We start from the raw sequence: 13,892 nt of genomic DNA on the forward strand, positions 1-13,892 counted from the left end.
TCCTTTGAGAGCCTCACAGTTGAGAAATAGGCCCAATAATGAATCACAGGGCTCTTCTAACCCCACCCCCACCCCTTCAGCTCCACAGCTGGTCCACAGGGGACCAGCAAATGTGTGGAAATGTCTCCTGTGAAGATGGGGTTGCATTTTTACATAAGGCTCCATCTCCTCATCAGGATCTGCCCCAAGGGAGGATTACTTTCTCTAGGGACAATTATTTAAATACCATTTTGAGTCAGCTGGTCTTGCATTTGGACTGGCGCTCAACTTTTTATTATGATTGTGACTAGGCCTGATTTTCTTACCATAAAATGGCAATAACAACAACTATTTCTTAGAGTGGTTATGAAAATTAAGAAGTTGGTATATATGAAGCTGTCAACATGCCATTTAGTTCAAAGTAAGAATTCATTCTGCTTCAGGATAGAATTGAAGTAGGAATGGTGAAGATGAGAAAGAACAACAAGATGCTGGAACAAGAAGATGGTGGCTATTCAAAAAAAAAAAAAGGAAAAGAACAAAAACCAAAACCACATAGTATTTGCCAAGTCCTCGAGATGAAAGACAGCATAGCATTGCTTGCTAATAATTTTTCCAGGTAAGATCGAGTGTATCAAGTGAAAAGCAGACTTTCTGTGATGCTCATTGGAACGTAAGTAAGGGAGTCTGTTCCTCACCCTGAGAGAGTGACTGTCATTGGAAGCAGGGGTGTGACGTGAGCAGACAGGATCTCTGAGCATTAGGGAAGATCAAGCAGATGAAAGGGAAGACAGAGACCCTAAGAATTAGATCAGATCAGGACTTCATCATCACTGAAGAGGGGCACCAGTAGCAGCGAACAGAGTCGGGGATAGAAGGAGGGAGGAAGCGTGGGGGTTTGGCGTTTAAGTACAGTTGAGTATGAGAGGTACTTTGGATTTGTCATCACTTTGTAGTTGTGGCAGAAGGTCCCATTTTGGGTTTCTGATGTCCTTGCAGCTGCTGCTATCTGTCCTGCACTTTCAGATCAGGCCAGCAGTGAGGTTTTGCTGAGAACAGCTCAAGGGCAGAGATTCTGAGAAGATTCTGGGGAGGCCAAGCGCCAGGGGCTCACACCTGTAATCCTAGCTACTCAGGAGGCTGAGATCTGAGGATCACGCTTCAGAGCCAGCCCAGGCAGGAAAGTCTGTGAGACTCTTATTTCCAATTCACTACCAGAAAACTGGAAGTGGCCATGTGGCTCAAGTGGTAGAGTGTTAGCCTTGAGCTGAAGAGCTGAGGAACAGCGCCCAGGCCCAGAGTTCAAGCACCACAACCCACAAAAAAAAAAAAAAAACCAGATTCTGGAGAAATTTCCAGGAGAGGTTTTCTGGGGAGTATGGTATCTGGGCCATGGGATCAACATTGACGTATCACAGAGAATGAAAATAGATTGGAAGGATGCAAAATTTGGGTATGGAGGAACCAGTGAGGAAGCTGGATATAATTCATGCCAAGAATGATAGAGTCTGGAGGGAGTACTAGCAGTGGGAGTATACAGAAATAAACCACCAGCGTAGTGGTAGGGCAGAAAGGACACGTCTCTAGTGTCTAAAAGTCTTGTAAGCATTTGTCACGTTCCTTCCAAATACATTATATGAAGGGAGAAGTAGATGATGAGTGTTATGATAGCATTCCCATGGCTTCTAAACATAAAAAGGTATGGTAGGATGTGAATTTTATGACAAATTGTGGTACCTGCTTAGTCCCCTCCCCAAATTCTTAGGTTAAAACCTAATCAGCATGGAGCAAGTATTAGCAGGTAAGGCTTTGACTAAGTGTTTAGGCCATAGTGGTGGGGCTCTCGTGAATGGGAATAGTATCTTACAAGAAGAATCCCAGAGAGTGAGCCAGTCCCCATCACCATATGGGGAGAGATGATAAAAGGTTGTCATCTGTGAGAAAGCAAGACATCCCCAGACCCTAAATCTGCTAGCACCTTGATCTTGGATTCCTAGCATTCAAAATCATGAGAAATAAATGGCTGCTGTTTGTAAGCCATTCCGTTAGAATCCCTGCTAGATGCTTTGCTTGTAGAGAGAATGAAATGGAGCTCTGTCAACAGATTAGCTCTGTAAGGACACATCAGGATAGGGGATAGGTCAAGTTTGTGTCGTACCATGGAAAAAGGATTTAGTTTCACAAGGCTATCATAAGTGACAATAAGGAATTTGAAGTGAATATTCTCAGAGTAAAACTAAACCTGTTGACCTTTTTGAGACATAAAAGTCTTTTGAGTACCTAAGAAAAAAGAATCGTGTTTATTTATGTGCCTGGATGAACATATAGCTTATAGTAAGTTCCCAGCTAACAAATTTCTCATAACTGAATGAGTTGGACAATGCCTGCTCAGAGATTAGAGAAAACCCCTGGACAGCCTGAGCAGACACCCAGACACCACTTCAATCCTTTGGCAAAGTGTACTGGGGGATAAAGAAGGTATAATCTATGCATTTTGTGTTGTGGTGATAGAGCAAGGCTGCTTATTGTGATTTTGTGACTGGGATTTAGTGGCTGCTTTTTTTTTCATTTCCTAGCTTTTATTTTTTAATACATATTTTTATTGTAAAGATACTGTACAGTTACATGAGTAAGGTAAGAAGTTCTTTTCCTATCGAGCATTGTTACTTCCTCCTTTGTTTTCCCCTATCATTCCTTCCCTCTCTACCTCCCCAACACCTCCCTCCTCCCTCCAAGTTGTAAAGTTCATTTTCAACATAGTGTCTTGTACATCTCATTGTTACAATGGGTCGACCTGTATCCTTATTTCAGCATTTTGTTATTTCACTTCCCCTCCCCAAATTAGAAAAATGTATATACAAGATGCAGGGCACCAGAATCAAATACAGTGAAAACAGAGGTTATACCATGGGGGAAAAGCATGCAAAAGAAACAAAAAAATCACATACTACATTATAAGTACATTAAAAACAACAGCAAGAAAGATAAAACCTCTTGTGTCCATATCTTGGGGTTCATTTTGCTTAACTTCATCTTATATGATCATATGTACATAGCTTTTGACCTTTGGTGCTTGTCCTAGACATATATTAGTTATTGCAAATAAGGGAAAACATGGGACCTGTTTCTTTGGGCCTGTCTTACTTCACTTAATATAATTTTTCCAAATCTTTCCATTTCATAACAAATGGGGTGGTGTCATTCCAATATAGGCTAGAATTCCAATACATACGTTTGTATATATATATATATATATATATATATATATATATATATATATATATATATATATATATATATATATATCACATTTTCTTGATCCATTCATCTACTGAGGGACATTTGGGTTGGTTCCATATCCTTATTTTTTTGTCAATCTGAGGCTTGAACTCTAAGCCTGGTTGCTGTCCCTGAGCTCTTCAGCTCAAGACTAGCACTCTACCACTTGACTAGTTTTCTGGTAGTTAATTGGGGATAAGAGTCTCACATAATACAAAGGAGGAGGCAACAATGCTTGATAAGAAATGTACTCATTACTTGCTCATATAATTGTAACCCCTCTGTACAGTATTTTCACAATTAAAAAAAACATTTTAAAAAATTTAAAAAATAGGGCTGGGAAGGTGGCTCAGTGGTAGAGCGCTTGCCTTGCATGCCCGAGGCCCTGGGTTTGATTCGATTCCTCAGCACTACATAAGCAAAAAGAAAAAAGCTGGAAGTGGCACTGTGGCTCAAGTGGTAGAGTGCTAGCCTTGAGCTGAAGAGCTGAGGGACAGCGCCCAGGCCCAGAGTTCAAGCCCCACGACCGGACCCCCCCAAAAAATTTAAAAAATAAAAAAGAGTCTCACATAATATGATTTTTTTCTAAGTCTTTCCATTTCCTAATGGGCAGTGTCATTCTTTCTGACAGAAGCATAGAATTCCATTGTGTGTGTGTGTGTGTGTGTGTGTGTGTGTGTGTGTGTGTGTGTGTGTGTGTGTGTATCACATTTTCTTTCTCCACTTATCTACTGAAGGGCATCTGGGTTGGTTCCATACCTTAGCTATGGTGACTAATACTTCAATAAAAACAGTTGTGCTGGTAGCTCTAGTATGGCCTTGTTTGTTTTCATTTGGGTAAATGCCCAGAAGTGGGATTGCTGGGTCATAAGGGAGCTCTATGTGTAGTCTTTTGAGGAATATCCATACTGATTTCCAGAGTGGTTGAACAAGTTTACACTCACCAACAATGCAGTAGGGTTCCCTTTTGGCAACATCCTCTCCAGCATCTGTTGTTATTAGATTTCTTGATTATAGCGATTGTAACTAATAGGTGGAATCTCAATGTTGTTTTGATTTGCATTTCTTTTAAGGCCAGAGAAGTTGAGCATTTCTTCATGTGTCTATTGGCCATTCTTATTTCCTCTAGAGAAGTCTCTCTTTAAGTCTTATCAATGGGGCAGTTGTTTCTTTGAGGATTTGTTTTTGGAGACTTGGAAAAAATCACATTAAGTGAAGTAAGCCAGACCCAAATAAATTTAGGTCCCATGATTTCCCTTATTTGCAATAATTAATATATATAGGATAATCTTATCAAATGACCTGAAAAATCTCCAAAGCTATGTACATATATCCATGTAAGATGATGGTAAGTGAAATGAACCCCAAGATATGGACACAAGAGGTCTGTCTTTATTGTTATTGTTTTAAATGTACTATATTCTTTCTTTTTTGTTTGTTTCCTTTGTATGTTCTTTCCCCTATGGTATATCCCCTGTTGTCACTGTGCTTGATTTTGGTACCCTGCATCTTCTATATACATTTGTCTAATCTGGGGAGGCAAAGAGGAATAACAGAACGCTGAAATGAAGACACAGGATGACCCATTGCAACAAGGATACCCACAGGACAGTATATCGGAAATGAACTTTGCAACTTCGGGGGGGGGGAAGGGGGTGGGCATGGAGAGGAGTGGGGGAGGTGGGGGAGGGAAGGGATAGTGGGACAACAACAAGGGAAGGGTAACAATGATGGACAAGTAATGTGCTCATTGCCTTATCCATGTAACTGTCACCCCTCTGTACAGCATCTGTACAATAACAGTGATGGACAAGCAATGTGCTCATGGCCTTACTCATGTAACTGTCACCCCTCTGTTCAGCATCTTTACAAGAAAAGAAAAGAATCACAGGACTTTCAAAAGCAATAATAACAATGAGGCAAAACATATGTTCCCACCAGTGGGTTAAATGTGTCAAGTGTATGAATTTATTTAATCTTCATATGATCCTTAGGATGAAATAATTATTGTATTAAAATTGTTGTCTGTGAGAATATTAAAAGGTAGAGATATTGGCTAGTGTTTTATAAAAATATACATATAAAGTCATATTTTAAAAAGCAAAAAAAAAAAAAAGGTCTCACAGACTTTCCTGCTTGGGCTGGCTTTGAACTGTGATCCTTAGATCTCCGCCTCCTGAGTAGCCAGGATTACAGGTGTGAGCCTCCGGTGCCCGGCTTGGTGGCTGCTTTTATGGTAAACACTACCTCTTCCCTTGGGCCTGCAGGTGCTCACTGAGTAGCTAAAGCTTGGCTTCTCCACCATCATTTTACATCTGTCTTCTTTGCTACCGTAAACTTGGGGGTCAGATTCCTGCTCAACAAGTGTGAATCCCTTCTTTTTTGTCTGTCTAAAATCTGCTCATTTAATATTCATTAGCCTTAAATATACCTAAACTCTTTAATCCCCCTCAAGGCTGAAGACTGTGAGAACAGAGTAACGAGGATATTTTTCAAGAGTCTAGGAGCAATGAGCCTTGCAAGCAGATCACATGATGATGAGAAACAAGGCTAGCCTTCAGGCAGGAGCCATGAGCTCATGGTAAGCTGAATTCCCTGCTAGCCCTGTCACCCTACTCCTAACCTCCTGCCCTCCACCAACTCCAAACAATAATGATTTCTCTGGCACCAAGAAGACACAGCAGAACCAGACCTGAGACAGTCGACCAGACCACAGTTTGATGAGGGCTCCTTGCTTGCCTCCTGCCCTGACCTTTTATCTGTGCAACGCTCCAACTTCATAACTCTACCTCAAAGACAGGACTTAGGGCTCTGCTCTCCCTCTTTCTTCTCATCATTGCCACACTGAACAAACGTCTACTTCACCAAGACCTGCTTTTCTGATTGGAAACACAAGGCTGTGAGTGGCTGCATGGGACTCCGGGATTCAGGACTACAGCAGTATTTTGCTACCTCTCCTTTCTCTTTCATGGTGAGTTGAAGCAGCAGAAGACCTTCACCCACAACCAAGCAGATGCTGGTGCTGCTGCACTTCCCCAAATGAGCCTCTGTTCTTCATAAATGACTCCATCTCCAGAATTCTGACTTTACCCATCAGGCTAAGAAACAAAAATAATGAAGCTAATTTCTTTACCCTTACCTCCAGACAAATGTACAGTTTTAAATTGCTGCATTGTTCCACTACTTTCAGCCTAAAATACATTTTTAGGCTAAAAATACATTTTTAGGAAAAGAATGCAGCAAGGTATTATAGAACTTATTTTTAAAAAGAAAATTGTTTAAAAAGTGGTGAGCTCTATGGGGTCATTAGTGAGTCCGTATACTTCTGCATTTAGAAGATTTTATGTCTGAACTTTCTTTGAGTTGGAAAGGTTTATACTCAGTCTTGGGAGCAGTAGTGAATGAATAAAGTTTCCTGTAGGAAGCAAGAGCCAGGTTTTCATATCTTCAAAAAGGGAAAGTTAAGCCCAAAGGAAAAATAAAAGCAGTAAGGAAAGGAAGGAGATGCTTTGTCATTGTGAAGTGGAAAGACAATACACCAACAGGGGTTGACCTTTTTCACTGAAAAGAAAGGGATGGTGCTTAAATTTTTCTGAGGTCAGGAATTGGACTTACTCCTCTATCTCCTGGACTGCAACCAATATGGCATCCATGGCGGACTGTGTGGAATCTGCTGGTGAGTGGAAAGGCAGAGGAAAGGGTGAGTTGATGGATTTAAATTTCGTAAATTGCTCTTTACTTCTCCAGTGTTATTGGAGCCTTTCTCTTCTGCTGTCCACCTCTCGATAACTTTCCCCTATTGCATCAATGTTACCCTCATATTTGTACTATTGGGCCATTCCCCTCCTCAAGGGGAGTGCAAACTTTGGGCCTATGGATGGTAAGTCAATGGATCATAAGGTCCTATGTTTAGTTTGTCTTAGCCCTGCTCTTCCAAGACTGCTCACCTCCCAGACTACATTAGTACATTGGATTGGTACAGTGAAACAAATTGAATATGTAAATTTAGCTTTGGGAAACAAACTATTAGTAATGGTTGTTTTTGTTGTTTTTTTTAGGAAAGATCCATGTTTATTACATACTAAATGTATGCAACTATCTGCATTCACGTATTTAAGAAATTTTTGTACTTAGAATGGAAGCCTCCATTTAGTTTTCAATCCAATGAAATAATGTCATAGCATTCGAGAAAATGCAAGACACCCACTTCTCCTAGAGTTTTGAATGTTTCTATTGCTTCTCTCATTCAAAACAGTAAAAAAATGTTTTTGACTTAATGAATACATAATTCTCTGTAAATTATGATGTGATTTACTTTTTATGACCTAAAACACTTGCTTCTATGAGGTTTTTCTCGCTCCCTATATGAACAAGCACACACATTGTATGAGGTTTGCCTGAGAGCAGTGAAAACATCAAGTCATTTGAAGCAACTTTAATTCCCACAGGCCATTGAATAGAGTGTCTCTGCACCAGCTCTCTTTCTTTGCAAAGTTTCAAGAAAACACAGTCTAAAGACAGTACACCGTCTAGTGTTCTAGCGTAGATTTCTAAGAGATGGGCAAAGGTTAACACAAATGCACAGGAAGAAATTTAACTCATTCCATTTTATTGGAAGCAATTTCCAAGTAGCTTATCTGTTATGAAGATAACTTCATCCAAGCATTTATTTAATAGTTAATTAGCAGCATCTCTTAAAAGATTTCTGCAGCCTTGGAAACATACAGCCATCATCCTAGCTAATAATATCAAACTGATGAGCAAAGACATAGCACCTACGTTTTCAGCTGATGATGTGGCAAAGATCATGAAATCCTGCAAAACTCAATCTAAAGTGAGTTATAAATCGCACAAATACCAGCTAATGGATAATGAGATTCTATTCTAATGTTGATAATGTGCAATGTAAGTGTTTCCTGTTTCTTAAATAGGATATCTTTGACCATTTAAACAAGTCTTTAGCGCCAAGCATCCACAGACATGAGTATATTAAAAAAGCCATTTTGTGTATGCCGTTTGGAGGTAATGAGAAAGTGTTTCTCAATGTGACACGCTTAAAAGGAGACATCAATGTCTTATTAATAGGTAAGAGCACGCTGAGTTAATAGTGCATTGATAACTTATTTTTATTGTCCCCTCCTCACCACGCTTGTGTGATTCCATGATGTAATATTAGCAAGAAAACAAAAAGCTAAACTAGCACAATTACTGTGTCATCATTTTCTGGCATAAAAATGTGCTTGCCTCTTTATTGGAAACATTTTTATGTGTGAGAACATCATTTGACCTTTATCACAAATGTCTTTTGTTCAATACATCAACTCTACCCCCAATTCCTCCAGTCATCTCCTTATTCCTTACTTAGCACCAAATTCCAACTTTGATCTACGAAAAAATGCAGTACTTTAAATCTAAATCTCCCTCTCATCTAGGTCTTCCCATTTTACACTTAGGGTGCAGTCTCAAAGGCCAAGTAGAGCTTGAGTGAAGATTTTGGGGCACTTTCATTTAAGAACTTAAATCTCTGTCTACTGTTGCCCAGTCCTTCTCAATGTCAGACACTTGGAAAAGGGGTAAAAAATGTACAAGGCATGCTGGGAACTGGTGGCTCAAACCTATATTCCTAGTCACTCAGGGGGCTGAAATCTACAGCTGAAGTTTGAGGCCAGAAAAACCCTCGATTTACCCAGCAAAAAGCTGAAAGTGAAGCTGTGGTTCAAGTGGTAGCGAACCAGCCTTGAGCAAAAAGGCTAAGCAAGAGCTCAAGGCCCTGAGTTCAAGCCCCAGTACTGGTGTGCAAGCACACGTGTGTGTGTGCACATGCACACACACAGACACACAGACACACAGACACATACTCCACATGATGTAAAATCTGCCCTTGTTTCTAATTGTGGAAATGAATCAAACATATTCCTTGAACATATATTTATTAAATACTCCCTACCAGTGGCAAATAAAAAGTGAGGTCATAAAGCTTGTCCACAAGGAATTCACAGTAGAGAACAAGGACACACACACACACACACACACACACACACACACACACACACACACACACACACACACACACACACAGGTCAGTGCAGCAGGTAGTCTGGGTACCACAGCAGGATGCTAACAAAAACAGTTGTTGACAGGAAGTTCCAAAAAGAAGGGAGCTATTCAGAGGAGGAAGACGTTACCCAGATGACAACATAGGACAAGTTTCAAAGAGTAGTATTTCAGCTTTCAATAGAATTCACAAATGATTATTTCTAAAACTCATTAGAAAATAGGCCAAGGAGAAGTAGAGAATACGAGAGGGTGATGGGGGTAAGGTTGATGTGGTACATTATATGTGTGTATGGAAATGTCACAACAGAACCATACGCACAACTCATATATGCTACTAAGAACATTTCTTTAATCTCTTGGGGGCAGGGGGAAGAAGAAAATAGGATGATGATTGGGATTGGGATTTAGTGGTAAAGCATTAGAATGCATGAGGCCCTGGGTTCTGAGTTCCATCCCCAGCACATGAGGGCATGTGTGCACAAACACACACACACACAAACACACATACACACACACACAGAGTGCCTAAAAATATCTATTTCCAACGTACTCTTTGGTATCTCTCACATTCAATCCTGTAGTTTATTCAGATTTTTACTTGTATTTGTCATTGGACTAACCTTCCCCAAACAGTAGTAACCAACCCCCCCCCCTCTGTTTCTCGCTCACGCTCTGTCTCTCTCTCTCTCTCTCTCTCTCTGTTTCTCTCTCTCTCTCTCTCTCTCTCTCTCTCTCTCTCTCTCTCTCTCTCTCTCTCTCTCTCTCTCTCTCTCTCTCTCTCTCTCTCTCTCTCTCTCTCTTTTTCTCTCTCCACATAGAAACTTGCTTGTAATCCCTTTGCCTAGTATTTGTCAAAATCAACTTTTTTATGTTAGGACTCTGTTTTGTTTTCACCCAAGACCTTTGTGTGTTTGTTGCCATATTTCCAGTGCTTGAAACAAGCTCTGGCATTCAGAAGGTGCCCAACCCTATTTTAGAGCAAATGATTTTCTTTTTTTTTTTAATTCTTTTTTTTTTTTCCAGTTGTGGGGCCTGAACTCTGGACCTAGACGCTGTCCCTCAGCTCTTCAGTTCAAGGCAAGTGCCCTACCATTTGAGCCATAGCACCACTACTGGCTTTTCCTGCTTATATGGTGCTAAGAAATCGAACCCAGGGCCTCATGCATGCAAGGCAGGCACTCTACCACTGAGCCACCTTCCTAGCCCATGATTTTCTTAAGTCACCTTTGTAAATAGAGAAGTTCCTTTTCTTGAATTTCCACCCACTTTCCTCATCAAACCTGAATCAATATCTAATCTTGATAGCTTCCAGGAAATCAAGTTAAACCTGAGAATCCTCCTCACACCAAATAGCACCCCCTTAACTTAGTACTTCCTCAACCTACTACCTCCTCAACCTAGTACCTCTTCAATCTAATATCTATCAACTTAGCTCTTTAACATGCCAGACACCTTTGACAAAGATTATAGTTGGAGCCAAAGCCTACACCTAGAAAACTCAAGTCTGCACAAATATCAAATTGTAATATGTAATTTTAAGCAATTAATGATATAAATGGTACAAGAAAATGAATACTAGACTTTAGAAAAGTACTGTGATTTTGCTGTATGTTAATAGTCTTCTCAATTTGCACAGAAACTTTGAATTTGGAGTGGTGAGTTTGTCTCATTTCCAAATACTTAAGTCAAGCAGAAGGACTGTCATTTTGAAAAGAAGGAAAATGGCACAATTATTTTATTGTCAAGTAAAAAGAAGTTCCCTAAATATCATTTAATAACCCAAATAATAACTCAAATGAAATATTGCCTCTACGTTAAGGCTACTTTTTATAAATTTATTATTATTATTATTATTATTATTATTATTATTATTATTATTATTATTATTTTGTGGCTCATGGGGCCTGAAGGCCTGGACACTGTCCCTCAGCTCTTCAGCTCAAGCTCGCACTCTACCACTTGAGCCATAGTTCCACTGCCAACTTTTTCTGCTTATGTGGTGCTGAGGAATCAAACCCAGGGCCTCAAGCATGCAAGGCAAGCCACCGTCCCAGCCCCTGCTTTAAGGCTTCTTTATAAAATAATCCTCGAGGCCAAGCGCTGGTGGCTCATGCCTGTAATCCTAGCTATTCAGGAGGCTGAGATCTGAGGATCATGGTTCAAAGCCAGCCCGGGCAGGAAAGTCCGTGAGACTCTTACCTCCAATAAAAACCACTAGAAAACCAGAAGTGGCGCTGTGGCTCAAGCGATAGAGTGCTCACCTTGAGCTGAAGAGCACAGGGACAGTGCCCAAGCCCAGAGTTCAAGCCCCACAACCAACCAAAAAAATAAATTAACTAAATTTTTTTAAAATCCTCGAAATGTATTATTTTTAGCATGCCTTTGATTATAGGAATTATTCAATTCAATGTCATAAATATTTTTCTGAGTACTCCCCAAACATTTGAGGTACTTGGCAGAGGAAGGAGGAGGGGTTAGGGCCTAAAGATTGTTAGAAAAGGAAAGACCAGGACTGGGAAGGTGGCTCAGTGGTAGAGTGCTTGCCTCGCGTGCATGAGGCCCTGGGTTCAAGTCCTCAGCACCACATAAGCAGAAAAAGCCAGCAATAGTGCTGTGGCTCAAGTGATAGGGCGCTAGCCTTGAGCTGAAGAACTGAGGGACAGCACCTAGGCCCAGAGTTCAGGCCCCACAACTGGAAAAAAAGAAAGAAAGAAAGAAAGGAAAGGAAAGGTCACACTAGGAATATCAAGAATCCTAAAACCTAAAATCTTATGTTTTAAAACATTTTTACATGCATATTGCTTTGGCCAGCCTCTCTCTTAACTGAGTTTTCCAATATTCACAGCAGGAATGAGGTTGAGGAGTTAACACTGCAGAGGTAGAAGCACAGGCCCAAGTTCCAGGGGGAAAGACTCACCCTGTCCCACAATGGCTCTGCTTGTCCTCTCTAGGGGAAACTGAGCAGAGCATGTTATGCTGAGCTCCAACACAAATATATCCTCTGCTGCTGCAGGAGACAACATACACAGAAGGCTAAAAACTCATCTGAGCTGAGGGTTTCAGATTGCTCCTGCTAACCTACATGGAAGCCAGGAATCAGCCAGTCACTTGGCTGTTAAATTAGACAGGGAGATGAAAGACAAATGACTGAATGACAAGTGCTAATAAGCCCCAGAAAAGGTGTAAGCCACAGAGAAGCAAGGGAATGCAAAGCAGATGGACTGGGTTGGAACAGAAGGAGGAAAAGGGAATTTTTATATTTTGCTGTTAAAAAGACAGCAATAACCTATATTTGTAAAGATATGTTCTTTCTGAAAGATTTCTCAATCTTCTTCTAAATGATACAGGTAAGAAATGTCTGGGTGTGAACACTAGATGCTTCTCACAAATCTCAGAGAGCATTGAGGCATGTTATAAGATTCCAAACCAACACACAGACTATTGGAAGTAGTCAATCATAGCCTAGTTCTAGGATGTTGAGATTTTTTAAAGTATTTATTCTGTACCATTGGAAATTAGTTATTAAATAAGGGGTCTATCCTCATCCTAAATGCCCTTAACTAATTTCATCCTCAAAGGCTGACTTTCCAAATAAGGTCACATTCTGAGGAATTAAGACTCTGGTTTTGCATATAAATTAGAACTAGGAGAGAAAAAAATCATTTCTTCCAGTATTCTTCTGAATTCTCAGCTGTGTCCCCTGAAATAAAAGATAACAAAAAAAATGAGCTTATCAACTGTGCATTGCACATACACAAGAGAAAAAAATCAAAGAAGTAAATAGTTCTACTTCTTTTCAATATTGGAATTCCTAGTCAGAGCAATAAGGCAAGAGTTAAACACAAAGGGGATCCAAATTGAGAAAGAAGAAGCAAAACTCTCCCTCTTCGCAGATGACGTGATCCTGTATTTAAAGAGCACCCATAGACTCCTCTCCAAAGTTACTTGAGCTGATCCAAAACTTTGGCAAAGAAGCAAGGTATAAAATTAGCCCTCAAAAATCAATGGCTTATCTGTATGCCAACAAGGAGAAAAATGGGGCTGAAATCAGGAAATTAACTCCTTTTGTAATAGTCCCCCCAAAAAACTAGAAATTAACTTAACCAAAGATGTGAAGGACCTCTATGATGAAATTTTTAAAACCTGAAAAAGGAAATTAAAGCAGACTTAAGGAAGTAGAACAACCTCCCATGCTCCTGGATTGGGAGGATTATCATTAAAATGGCAAAACTACTTAAAGCTATCTATAAATTCAATACAATGCCCATCAAAATCCCACCAACATTCTTTAATGAAATAGAAGAAAAAATGTTTTAAAAATGATATGGAATAATAGGAGACCCCAAATGGCAAAAACAATCCTTAGCAGGAAGAGCAGTACTGGAAGAATACCAATTCCAACCTCCAAACTCTATTATAAAGCCTTAGTTATAAAAACAGCTTGGTACTGGCACATGAACAGGGCTGAAGACCAATGGAATAGAATTGAAGACCCACAACAATGCTTGATAAGAAACATAAGAATTGAAGACCCAGAAGTGATCCCACAGACCTACATCCACTTAAACGTTGTTAAG

Source organism: Dipodomys merriami, unplaced genomic scaffold, assembly GCF_024711535.1.
Source record: "Dipodomys merriami isolate MVZ:Mamm:240054 unplaced genomic scaffold, mDipMer1.0.p SCAF_2, whole genome shotgun sequence".
NCBI lineage: Eukaryota > Metazoa > Chordata > Mammalia > Rodentia > Heteromyidae > Dipodomys > Dipodomys merriami.